The 12,647-nt window shown below is 29.6% G+C and overlaps 1 protein-coding gene across 1 annotated transcript in view; it reads right to left on the minus strand.

The window, feature by feature from the left end:
- Mf (myofilin) overlaps positions 1-11,946 on the minus strand; it is a 117,988-nt gene extending 106,042 nt beyond the window's left edge. Inside the window, exon 1 of the mRNA XM_075376270.1 lies at positions 11,835-11,946. The gene's annotated coding sequence lies outside the window, so the exon portion shown is untranslated. The remainder of the gene's footprint in view (positions 1-11,834) is intronic.
- Positions 11,947-12,647: the final 701 nt, after the last annotated feature.

Raw genomic sequence — 12,647 nt, forward strand, 5'->3', positions numbered from 1 at the left:
AGAGATTTACTGTCGTTCAAAAGAGCTGAAAAATTAAACATTTAAAAAGGTAGATCCAGATAAAAATAATAAAAGAAAATTAAAAAAATAAAACGTTTGATATATTTAATGATCTTCAGTCAAGAAAGGACTACAAAAAGTGAAAAGGGAAAAGAAGAAATAAAAGGAAAAAAGCGGAAAAATACTATTTAAAAAAAAAACAAAATAAAAACTCATTCCAATAAATCCTTTTCCTGGAGTAACCAGTAAGGAAGCAATCATAATGGCACTGAAGAATCAATCTAGAAAATTAGGATTTACGTCTTTACTTTGTAAAATCGTTTGAAAAAACTGGTATGGATTGATTCATGAATATTAAAAACACCCCGTTCGGCACGTCGGAAGGCGGAGGTAGATTTCACCCGTGCTAAGTAGGGGATAAAAAAGATTTCCACCTTAAAATTAAGAAAAACTTCAAATTTACTCAATACGACAATGGTTGCATGTGAAAAAAAGTTTCACGTGTTTAGCACACGACAATCCCCCATCTTCTTACAATTCCAGCAACATTTTGGTCATCCCTTGCCATATCAAAAATTGTTTCCGACAAAAGTTTTAGGTAATGTTTAGAGTTCTAACGACCACTTTAAACCAATTAGGTACTGTGCCTATTAAGGGTAATATGATTTTTTGTCTTCGATATTCCATTTTTTCCACCTCCTGAGCCAATCGTCGGTGATACCAAAAAACATTACTTAGGTAAGTTTTAGGTCCTTATCCAAAGAATAGTAGAAACTGAACGGATTCGATTTTTTACTTAAAAAAAAGTTATAGCGACATTCTGTTTTTTTTTTAAAAAAGCCCTCCATTTCCACCTCCATGAACCGATTTTGCCCGTTAACAAACTCGACCGAGATTTTGGGTCGTTATATTTTGTGTATCAATTTGAAAGTGATTGGTGCAAAATTACGGCAGTTATCGTGTCTACAAGAATGTGAAATATATATATATAAATGTATATATAGACTTATGAACTGGTTTTGGTGTCTGGGGGATGTGAAACGTGAAGATATGTCGAAATTTTCCGGAAGTCGAAACATGTTACCCATTACAGTAACTTTCTTATGAAATCTACCTAAAATTTGGGTACATGCATCATCCTAACCGAGTACATTAAATTTTAATTTTTAAAATCCTAGTGAAAAAATATAGAACTTTAAAAAGAGGGAAGAAAATAAGACTTATCAGCAGTTCATCCATGATAATGTTTTCTTTCAATTAATATAAGGATTTTTAACAACTTCTTGTTCAATTATAATTTTTCATTAGCCAAATAAACTTAATATTAAATTGGAACGATATGGAAATGATATAAGCTACTACTTTTTGACTTTACTCTACCGTCCCAGTTTTTTTTATGATTGTAAAACATTTAAAGCAACTGAGATGTAAGAGACACCTGTTGGAGTTTCCTTCTATGAGAAGTTTCTTCCTATTCACTATACAACCACATCCTGTACTGATTACAGTAAAGGAATCACTTGTAGCGATGAATATCACCTGTATTTTGGTAAATTTGGCATATTGGTAATGGGATTTTTCCTGGCATGGGATGCTTTTCATTATTCTTGAGGAAAACTATGCCATTTTCTGGAATAAATCGTGCTATAATCTACGGATTGACACAGAATTAAATGCGTTAATTATGATCGTACTCATTTTAGTGAAAGCAGAAATCAAAGTGTTATAGTCTTCAAATCTTATACACTTTTATAAGTTTTCAAATTTTTATTTATTTTTTTAAATTATAAGTCATTTGATTGGTTTGATGTTATTTTCCATTCCTTTCTGCTCTGTGGTAATATTTTATCTGATTATATATTTACTCTATCCAAAGTACTTATGTATTTATTTTAGAAATACCAATGTTTGTCTCCTCTATAGTTATTACCCTCTCTACACATCTCTCTATCAGATTAATTAAACCCAGGTATCTTAATATTAGCCGGCCTCCTTAGCTCAAGTGATAGCGTTTCGTCCTTTGATCCGGAGGTCCCGGGTTCGAATCCCGGTTAGACATGGTATTTTTACAAGCTAAAAAATTGCCATTTCATCTCATTCTCCGAAGTAATACCTAACGGTGGTCTCGGAGGCTAAAAAAAAGAAGAAAAAAGTGCCTTAATATTTGACCCATCGACCTAGTTCGTTTCTTTATAAAATGATTAGGACATATTATGTTCGTCTCAAAATCTTTTTCATTTCGATCTGCTTCTCCTGAATGAGACATCAACCCCTAGTACCTTATTTCTTTTTAATTCTTTAAGAGATCTATCAAATCCTGACCTTAAAGCAGAGCCTCTTCTAATATCGTTATCAATTTCATTTTTCTGCTCTGAAGCCTTATTTGATATTCCCCCCTTTGTATACTCCCACCATAATAAAATCCTGTAATCTGCTATTCTTTACTGCTTGCCTAACAACAATGGTTTTCCATTCACTTCCGATTTTGATCTAATTTTCTAATGAATAATTTCCTACTATTCTATACCACATATTATGCTCAATTTTTTGGTATCCTATCTTCAAAGTAACAATATTTTTCTCTTATTCACTATACAGCGTGTATAAAATACAATATCGGGGTTTTAAACTATTTAATATCTCTTAAATTTTATTTATAATAATGAATTAAAATAAAATAATAAAGTAACTTTTAAATTTTGTCCCTACAATTGTTGAATGTTAATGCCTTTCCTTACGTGGAACACATAGTTGAGCCGATAGTTCATCCATACTTTAATCAGCATATCTGGAATAATGGACGCGACAGCCGTTTAAATCCTGTGACTCAAATTAGGTAGATAAATAAAAGCAGAGGCGCATACAAGATCCTTTATTAAACCCCAAAGGAAAATCCCTCATAGGGTTAGATCGGGTGACCTTGCAGACCACCGCAAACAAGCTCTGTGTTCAGGTCCATACCGACCAATCCAGCGTTCGGGGAAAACGTCATCCTACCTAATCCCGTACAGAGATATGCAAGTGAGGAGGCGCGTCATATTGTTGTCAAATAAAATCTTCTGGTTCGTCTTGTAGTTGAGGAAACAGCCATGTAAGCAGGATATCCAAATAATACCCCTGTTATGCTTGCTTCGGCGAAAAAGAACGTCAAGTAAACTTGCTGTCGGGATATCGCATAGAAAACATTTAATTTTGGAGATTCCATTTTACATTGTAGAAGTTCATTGGGATTTTCTGACATCCAGATACTGACATTATATGTGATAACTTTTGCACTGAAATGTTGACTCACCACTAAACACAATACGATAAAAAAAGTCATCGTTTTCAAGCTGTAACATTTCCATTGTGAAGTCACTACGTAAAGCGTAGTCGTTATGATTCAAAGTCTGTAACAGCTGTAAACATAATGGAGCTCTGTAGGCGATTCCTTAAAACATTCCACATTGCCGCTACTGGCATTGCTAGTTCGCAGTCGGCCTTCCTAACAAATTTTTAAGATTACTTTGGAAAGACTACCTGACATCAACATTTCCTTTAGAATCGTCGGTCGTCTCGTACCCTCCCCTTTAGACAGGCATCTATCTAGACGTTTCAAGCTGATTATACCATCGACGAATGTTACTGTGACTCGGAGGATTACAATTAAATATTTTACGGAACGCACATCGAATTGTAATTACAGTGTCATATTTGCAAACTGCAAAACGCAGAATGATTTACATTCAGGAGTCGCAATATTTGGTAGTGGCGCTGTCAAGCGGAAAGATAGGGAATCATTCTACGATCTTTGGCGCAATTAAAACTGTCTTATTGGCTATTTGATTCTTGCCTTATCACTTACATTGAACACCTTATCAAAAAATATTTTTAGATAAAGATTGATATTTTTATTAATAAAAGTTAAAACCCCAATATTCGTTTTTGTACACCCGGTATTTAAGGATCAAAACATTCTCATTTTTTCACCTTATACTGATTTCTATTATTAAAGAACCCATAATACAGTTTTCTACCTTCATTTATAAATTTTTATACTTTCTACGCTCATCCATCACTTTTAATATATTTTTTTTGTTATCTATTTTTTTCTACTAATCAATTTTTTTTTTAATTAAAATTTCTTTTTATCCCTTAACTGCTCTTTTTAACTTAATTTATTAATTAACTTTAACTAATCTGATTATTGAATGAATTAATTTTACCCAATTTATTAATTTTAATTTTAGTTAAGAAACTCAAAAACATACGATGCTGTGATACATATTTTTTTATAATTATTGTATTCACATAATTTAGTTAATAAACGGTAAATTTAAAATGTTATAATTATTTATTTATTATTCTAGATCGTATAATATGATAAGATTAATTTAAGAGAATTCTATCGGCCAGCTTGTTCTACGTACATACGATAGATTGGCTCAGGTAAGGTGCTACTATTTGTAGCTCCGTCCTATAATAACTAATGAATATTTTATAATCTCCTTGTGCACTTTTATTCTTGTACGTACCCTTCTGATATACGAAGAGAAAAAAATAGTAATAATTTGAATAAAAACAACTTTAAGTAAATTTGATCAACAAATTCCACTTTTCTCTATTCAATTTTAGGTGTATTGTAGGCTAGAAATTATTTTATAATTTTTTTTTTGTTTTTGATACGTGATAAATTTATCATATAAGCTCAAGTTATATGAGAAAACATGAAATATTTATATCGTATGAAAAATGCCAAGATGGATGGGAATGGAACCCAAAAATTTCTGTATGAACGAGAAAAGTGCTTATATCCCGCTATGGAGGTCTATGGAGAAAATGAAGAACAAAACGGAAAAATTAGATTTTTCTTGCATATTAACTAGTTTTACTTAATAATCGATAGTTTTTATCACTTTTGGAAGAAAAGTACGGTATTAATTTCACTGTGATTGGGGGGTGAAACTGAAAACTCTTTACGTTTCGAGGTATTAGGATTACGAAAATATCATTCACGTATAAAATTTTGGGGGTCAAAACTCTCCAAAATTATAACATCAATCTCATTTAAATTTAGATATACTACAGTTGTCTATGTAAAGTTGTGCATGTGGAAATTTGATGAAGATTGGGGAATCATTCTTGAGTTACACTCAATTTAAGTTCAACAAAAGAAAATATAACCTCAATTGAGGTTACGTTGACCGTGTAGAGGTGTATTTTTCATACGCGCTTATGCATTAGAGTCACACAGTGGTAATTGAAACTTTGTGCTTGTGTGTTTAAGGTCTACTCGTTAATCAAACGCATGTAATGTGTTGTACTCTGAAAATCAGTGCGTGTTTGACAACGAAATAGTGAGGGCATCGGAATCGAAGTCGAAGTTCTTGCGCCGAACTGCACAAGGATTTTTTTTTGTTATAATTAAAAAGATATCAATAAAATAAATAATTAAGAAGAATATCAACTCGAGGCTACAGATTTGGTTTTTATACTCTTTCCATTGACTGATTTATTTATTGTCAATATCATGAATTTAAAAAAAAAAAATTATCATTGCAAAGAAGTAGTAGTTTATAAAGTAATCTATGTAAAAATAAATTAAAAAATGCTTGATGGTATTTAAGAGTATTAAAAAAGATATTAAAAACTAAAAGAGAATATCAGTTTAAAGAGTAATTTATCAACGATTAAAACTATAGTCTAAAGCTACCTTTAATACGCGAGTTTAAATAATTCGATTAATTTGCATTCTCGGACTCTATTAATTAAACAAAAATTATGTCTATAAAATTATTTTAATATAAAAAAATCATTGAAGCATATTAATTGGTTGAAATTTACTTAAAAAATTCCATTACGTACGGGTGAGTTCTGTTTTAAAATAGCAACTTTGATAATAATTGCTTTTTCTTTGTAGAATTTAAATAATGAGGATTTTCTTTTTTTATTTTGTTGTTGTAACATATTTTTTATTTTATAAGATTTTTTTTTATAGTCCAACAAAATTTCACTTAAAAAAAAAAAATGTTACCTGAACCTTTATAAATGGAAATGGTAAAGAGGCTTATAATAAACGTAAAAAAAAAAATGCGTGACCGGAGATGGTGGAGGGTTGAAAAAAAAATTTTTTATTACAAAAGTTGTAGATCATACAAAAATCTACACTTTTGTAGAGGTCACTTTTTAACATAACCTCAAAATTTCCGAGAAAAATGCGAAAATTTTTTTTCGTTTTTTATTTTTAATTTCCGCAAAAATAATTTAATTTTGACGAAACTTGGTGAAAGTATACCTTTCTGTGTCTTAAATAACCACAAATTTTTTTGACATCAATTTTCGCCGGAAATCGCAATAATATCATTTTTCACCCCTTTTACACTCCCTAAATCAACCCTCCACTATCCCCGCTCACGCATTTATTATTTTAATGTTTATTATAAGCCCCTTTACCATTTAAACTTGTAAAAGTTCAAGTAACAATTTTTTTCCCTCTAAATGAGTTTTTTCGATCGGTCTATTAGGAGAGAAAGATTTAAAATTGTACAATGTGGTTATATTATATATATTAAAACGATAATAGGACTACAAAACAAATAAAAAATAAAAAAATATGAAAACCAGTAAGATTTTGTAACAAAGATTTCTTAAAATTTTACGCTAACGAATAAAAAAGAATATTTGGTACTTACGTATTAACGCCACCGCAGCTACAGGTTTATTTAAAAACAAAGTAGTCAATCGGATTTCGGTGGAAAATGGGCCGATATAGAGTTTAACATAAATAAATAAGTATTTATTTTATAAATATAATTTAACCAAACTTAACCTACGCTGGCTTCGCTCGCTAACCTTGACTAATTAACATCGTAATTTTTTGAGTATTTATTTAATAAATTCAGTAATTATTGCAATCTGATTATTTAAATAATAAACAATTGTAATTACTGAATTTAATGCAATTTCATTATTTAAATAATAAACAATTGTAATTACTGAATTTATTAAATAAATACTCAAAAAATTACAGTATTAATTAGTCAAGGATGGCGAGCGAAGCGAGCGTAGGTTAAGTTTGGTTAAATTATATTTATAAAATAAATAAATATAAATAACCATTTATATTCTGTTTCGGTCCATTTTCCACCGAAATCCGATTGACTACTTTGTTTTTAAATAAACCTGTAGCTGCGGTGGCGTTAATACATAAGTACCGAATATTTTAATAATTTTAGTAACAAAATTTAACAGTTTTTATTTTTATAAAAGAATGCAAATACAAGGATTTTAAAGTTATTTAAATGGGAACAAAGAATTTAAATTATACACACAGAGATAAATAACGTACGTAATAAATACATGAAATATTTTAATTTAAAAAACAAAGTTCTTATTATTATAACAAGTTTTTACCTTTTAAAAATAATAAAAGATAAAAACATAAAGTTCATCTAAGCAAGAATTTCTTGTTTGAAATGTGTCATTTTTCAATTCACACAGAAATCTGAATGAAGGTCAGATATACGTTATTTATTTAGTCAAGAAAAGTAAAATTTAAATTCCAATTTTTGTGTTTATATGTACATATATTTATGTGGTTTGTGAGTGTACGTATGTGTTTACGTATATATTTTAAGTAGTGCAGTGTCAGTGCAAATCTGAATGGAGAAAAAAGAAGTTATGGAGGTGGAAAACTGATGTAGCAGTAAAAACATCCGTGCGTACATTAGTAGTCGAAAACAAATATATATAAATACCATAAAAAATCACTAATACATAAATAAATAATCCAGTTCACACAGACGCGTACTTGTAAGCAGAGAAATGAAGAAGCTGTTGTAAAAATTTAATGTGGTAGGGGCATACAGGGGGTCCTGGGGTATTATCGTGCGGTGAAGTGAGGCAAGGCCGTGGGCCGAACCGACGCACAGAGGGACTGCGCTGTTAGAGAATTTGCGTGTTACGTCACAGAACTGGCAACACGAGCCGTGGCTCCTTATATGGACCGACTGATAAACGTCCGCTAGGAGCGCCACTTCACATACCACTTTTCATATATCATATATATTTAATATTTATACATAAATATAATTATAACTAATTATCTAAATTAAAATATGATAAATTTGATTATGAATAATAAAATTAGAATAAACAACCCGAAAAAAGGAAAACTAAAAAAAAATAATCATGTAGGAAATAAAACTTATTTTGAATACCCTTAGGATAATAATCCTAATTTGTTAGTACTTGATTTTTCCTGAAAATTAGTAAACAAAACAGTGGTAAATTTAACAATCGTTTATTCTGAATTTTCTTTAATACTTTTTATAGCAAAATAATTTTTTTCTACATTTTATAAATATATCAGATCAAAATAATCAGTATTTTAAATACTCTAGGATGAAAAGAGATGACATATATGGTAAATATTCAGATCTATTCTTATCTAGATACAAACTAACCAATCCTGAAAAAAATTGCGTTGAGTGAAGCTAAACGATCAAATTCCATTGACAAAATGTAGGTATTTATACGTACAATTAAAACAAGCGATAGTTTGTGAGTTTACTAGATGTCTGTCTGTTGTTTAAAAAATGATTAATGACATGGATAAAAAAAATTCTTGAACTGGGTGACTAAATAATCATTATTTATTTTATGAACATTTATCTTTTAACATCATTAATAACGACAGCTATTTATTTTCAAATTTTAATTTCGAGAAAATGGTGTTTGTAAGTACGGTTACGCTGTAAGTAGCTGAAGTAGATAGCAACGATTTAAATAAATTTATAATCAGGAAAAATTAAATTTTTTATTCCATAAATCATTTCGGAAAATTAAGTAGTTTTTTTTTTAATAATATTAAGCACAATGTGCCAAACTTAGAAGAAAAAATGAAAAGTGAAGTGGTTTTCCATTATCATTTTAACTGAGCAGAAACAAATTATACGCCACAAGCACATAATATGCATTGCTGAAAGTGAGACTGTCTCTCTTTTCAAAATCAAGGCTGATTGTATGGTAGACATCATTACTTTCAGGAAAATCTATGAGTCGTATTTTAGGTGTTTTACAAGTATCACTTTTGTAAGAAAGACTGGAACAAATACTGAAAACGCAACAATTTATTGTACACTGCTTCTATTGTTAAAAGATGCATTTCATTCACTGCTTTTACTAAGCAGAGAATATGATTTCTTTTGTATAATTCTGATACCTACTTAACATATTTCAGTAATCTAATTATTTTAATTGTGCTTGAAGAATGGATAAATTTATCTTCAAATTTGTAATTATATCCAATCCTGGACTGAAATAGAGCGTACAACTAAGCCCATGTTTTGGATGTGTGTTGGAAATTATGAGAGAATCTTCGTCATAAGTGAAAATGTACGACTGAATTCATAATTAATTTGAAGTGATATATTTCAAATATCTTAATAAGGGTAATACTTGTTCAATCCTTTTGAACTGTACTAAGTTTTTCTATTTTAGCTAGTTTGGCGATAAAATGATAAAATGGAAAAAGTAGACTTAATATCTAATTGTCACGCTTTAAAAGAATTAGAGAGTACACCGTTCTGGAGTAATAAAAATCAAGAACTGTTCCCAACTTCAATTATATTTATTCTTGAATAAAACTAATCTCTTTTAAATAGTCAGACAATAATAAGAACAACATTATTGGATTACATGGGAGTCCCTTGATAAGGTTTCTTTGCTCACAACTTCAAAAAAAGAGTCTGTTTCGGTTGAATCCGAAAGCAGATTAAATTTCCAGATAATTCTAGTAAAATAATAGATACATTAATTGTATCTATTACTCTAAATTTATATTTTTCAACAAAAAGATGTAACAAATTTCGTTAGAGTAATATGAATACATATAAATTACCTTAATGAGCGAAATTTATTCCTTATCCTTTAATAAATATTCACAATTACGACTGTAACAGTTTGACCTTTAAAATTATTACGAATTGTCATCAGTGAAAAATATGTAAAACCGTAAATTCGTTTCGTTTCCATTAATTTTCACGTAAAACGCCATTGAAGAGCTTTTACTATATTAGCTTTTACTATAGGTTTATTTGTCATAACAATACCTGAATGAATCTTAATGAATAAGTAATAAAAATTTTTATATAATCTTAAGACCAACTTAAAAAATAATTATAAATCTTGTATTTATTTTATTACATTAAAATTGGAGTATATAAACAATTCTAGCTAAAATTGATAATGCGATTAACTTTTACAGAAAATATTAAAACAAAATTCTCTTTACAAACTGAATTTAAAACAGGGATTTTTTAAAAACTTTGTTATAGATATGACACGATTAGGAAATAGGTCGATAAAGTAACTCATTATAAAAAATCAAGATTAGGCTGGTTCCAACTTTTTAACATAATTTTAGTCTTTCAACATAAATAAAAAATCTGATGCGGACAATACATGACTTCTTTGTACGCCTATTAAACTGCATATACACATTCTTCTAAAATGTAAAGTACATAAAATTCTATTTCATTAATAACTTCTGATATTTTTTCATATTTTTTTTTATTGGTATTATTGAATTATTATTTATCGTAACAATTTTTTTACACTCAGAGGTTAATAATTATTAATAAATCAGTATATTTAAATTAAAAAAAAAAAAGTTAAAAAAAAGGAGATGAAGTCTGATTCGAACCGATGTGCCCTTCCCCTTATAAGATCCAAATATTTCATTAATTAAAATTTCATTTGGTTATAACTCTGGAACCAATGAAAATAAGTACCACTTATGGTATATCGTTGATAAGCTCTCAATGGGTTCTCCCGGTTGGAGAACCCTTTGGGGTCTCCTCATTATAGGCATGGCATATCACCAAAAGACCGAATTCCGGCTGCTTGAGGGGAACATTAGTTCTCGACGAGACAGTTTGAGGCGAAAGCGCCCCCTGGAGCTGTGTTAAGGCTTAGTTGTGTGTCCAGCTCCAGAGGAGGGATAAGAAATGATGCATACAAAAAAAAAAATCCACCAAAGGACACCGGTATCTACGATCTATTATTCAAATCCGTATAAAATTTACTGCCTTTACAAGAATTAGAACCTAGAACTCTCGACTTCGAAATCAGCTGATTTGCAATGACGAGTTCACCACTAGAACAACCCGGTGAGTTTAGAGTAGAATCCTGGTACTTGGAAAATGTGAAATATGGATAAATTTTAACTCCATGTCAAACGTTTAATAAACTGGTTACCATAGAATAGATATCGAAGTTAATGAACATTTCATGCTATCTTAATGAGTATTTTTGGTAATTTTCTGGTAGATAGATAGTAATAATGACCGTAGAAATCAATAACACTTTAAAAAAATTGCGACATTGTTCTGGTTGTATTAAAAAATAAATTTAAAAATAAATTTTTTTATTTTTCTTTTTTTATCTCTGTTCAGAACTTTCGCAGATCTTTACTTCTTCAGAACGAATTAAAAAAAATTAATAAATAAATGAATGAAAAACATATTTAAGATGTTTAAAATTGTAGAACTGAATTTTAATATATAAGTCATTCAAATAAAAAAAACTTTTTAAAAACTAAACCATTGACCTTGAAATCGGATGTTTTCGTAACAAATGACACATGTCATGGAGTAGCAACCTGGACCTTTAAATTAAAAAAAAATAAACAACCGGTAAGTGATAAACATGATTAAATAATACATTTTTCTTTTACATGAATTTGCCGAACTATTATTAAAATAAATCAAAATGAAATTTATGAAATTACAACCTTACTCCAAATTTAAAAAAAAAATTAACGTTATCCAAAATACCATAATAGATATACTTACAATTTTATTTACTATTTAGCCTCTATTATTGAGTGAGCCAATTAAAATTCAGAATTAAACGAACGAAAACTCTTATTACAACTACTAGTTAAGTACCACTGTATAAGTATAGCATAGGGAGTTTATTTTTATATACGCTATGTATTTTAAATTTTGGCATAGATTACTTACTTAGAACCTTGGGGTAAATAAAGAGCAATCAATCAGCCTGCATAATATGTAGTAATGTGCTTGTGTACGAATATGTGTACACTATATATATAAAAGTCTAATCTCTAATTAGTCACGGATATCACATTAGTATTGGTTAAAACTGCCTTTTAAATAAAAATTTATAAAAAATAAACACTGCCCAACCAAAAACGTTTTTTTGAATGTTTTCTTCATTTCACGAGTCAAATCTTACTAATTTTGGGTTGAGAAAAACAAATATGACAAAGAAAAATATTTATTAGCTCCAGTTTCTGTGATATAAAATAGGTGGAAGTATTTTATTTTAACGGATTAAGAGAAAACGATACATTTTAATTACATATAACAAAAACATAGAAAGACCATCTGACATTTTTTTAATGACAGTTACATTCTAAGAGTTCTTAATTGATGGAAGAATACCTGGCAGTTAATTGGATCTGAAGAGATTCACGTGGTGGCTTCATGAGATCGTTGTCTTTTGGCTTTCCTCTTGTGAGTTCCGGAGCATCCCTAACATAGACCTCAGCAATTCGCAAGCATCGATTCTTTCCAACGGCCCTGATATCTTTGTTCCATTATAGAAATATCCTGATGGAATCTTTCTCCGTGTTCGTCACT

This window comes from Lycorma delicatula, chromosome 10 (assembly GCF_047948215.1).
Source record: "Lycorma delicatula isolate Av1 chromosome 10, ASM4794821v1, whole genome shotgun sequence".
Lineage (NCBI taxonomy): Eukaryota > Metazoa > Arthropoda > Insecta > Hemiptera > Fulgoridae > Lycorma > Lycorma delicatula.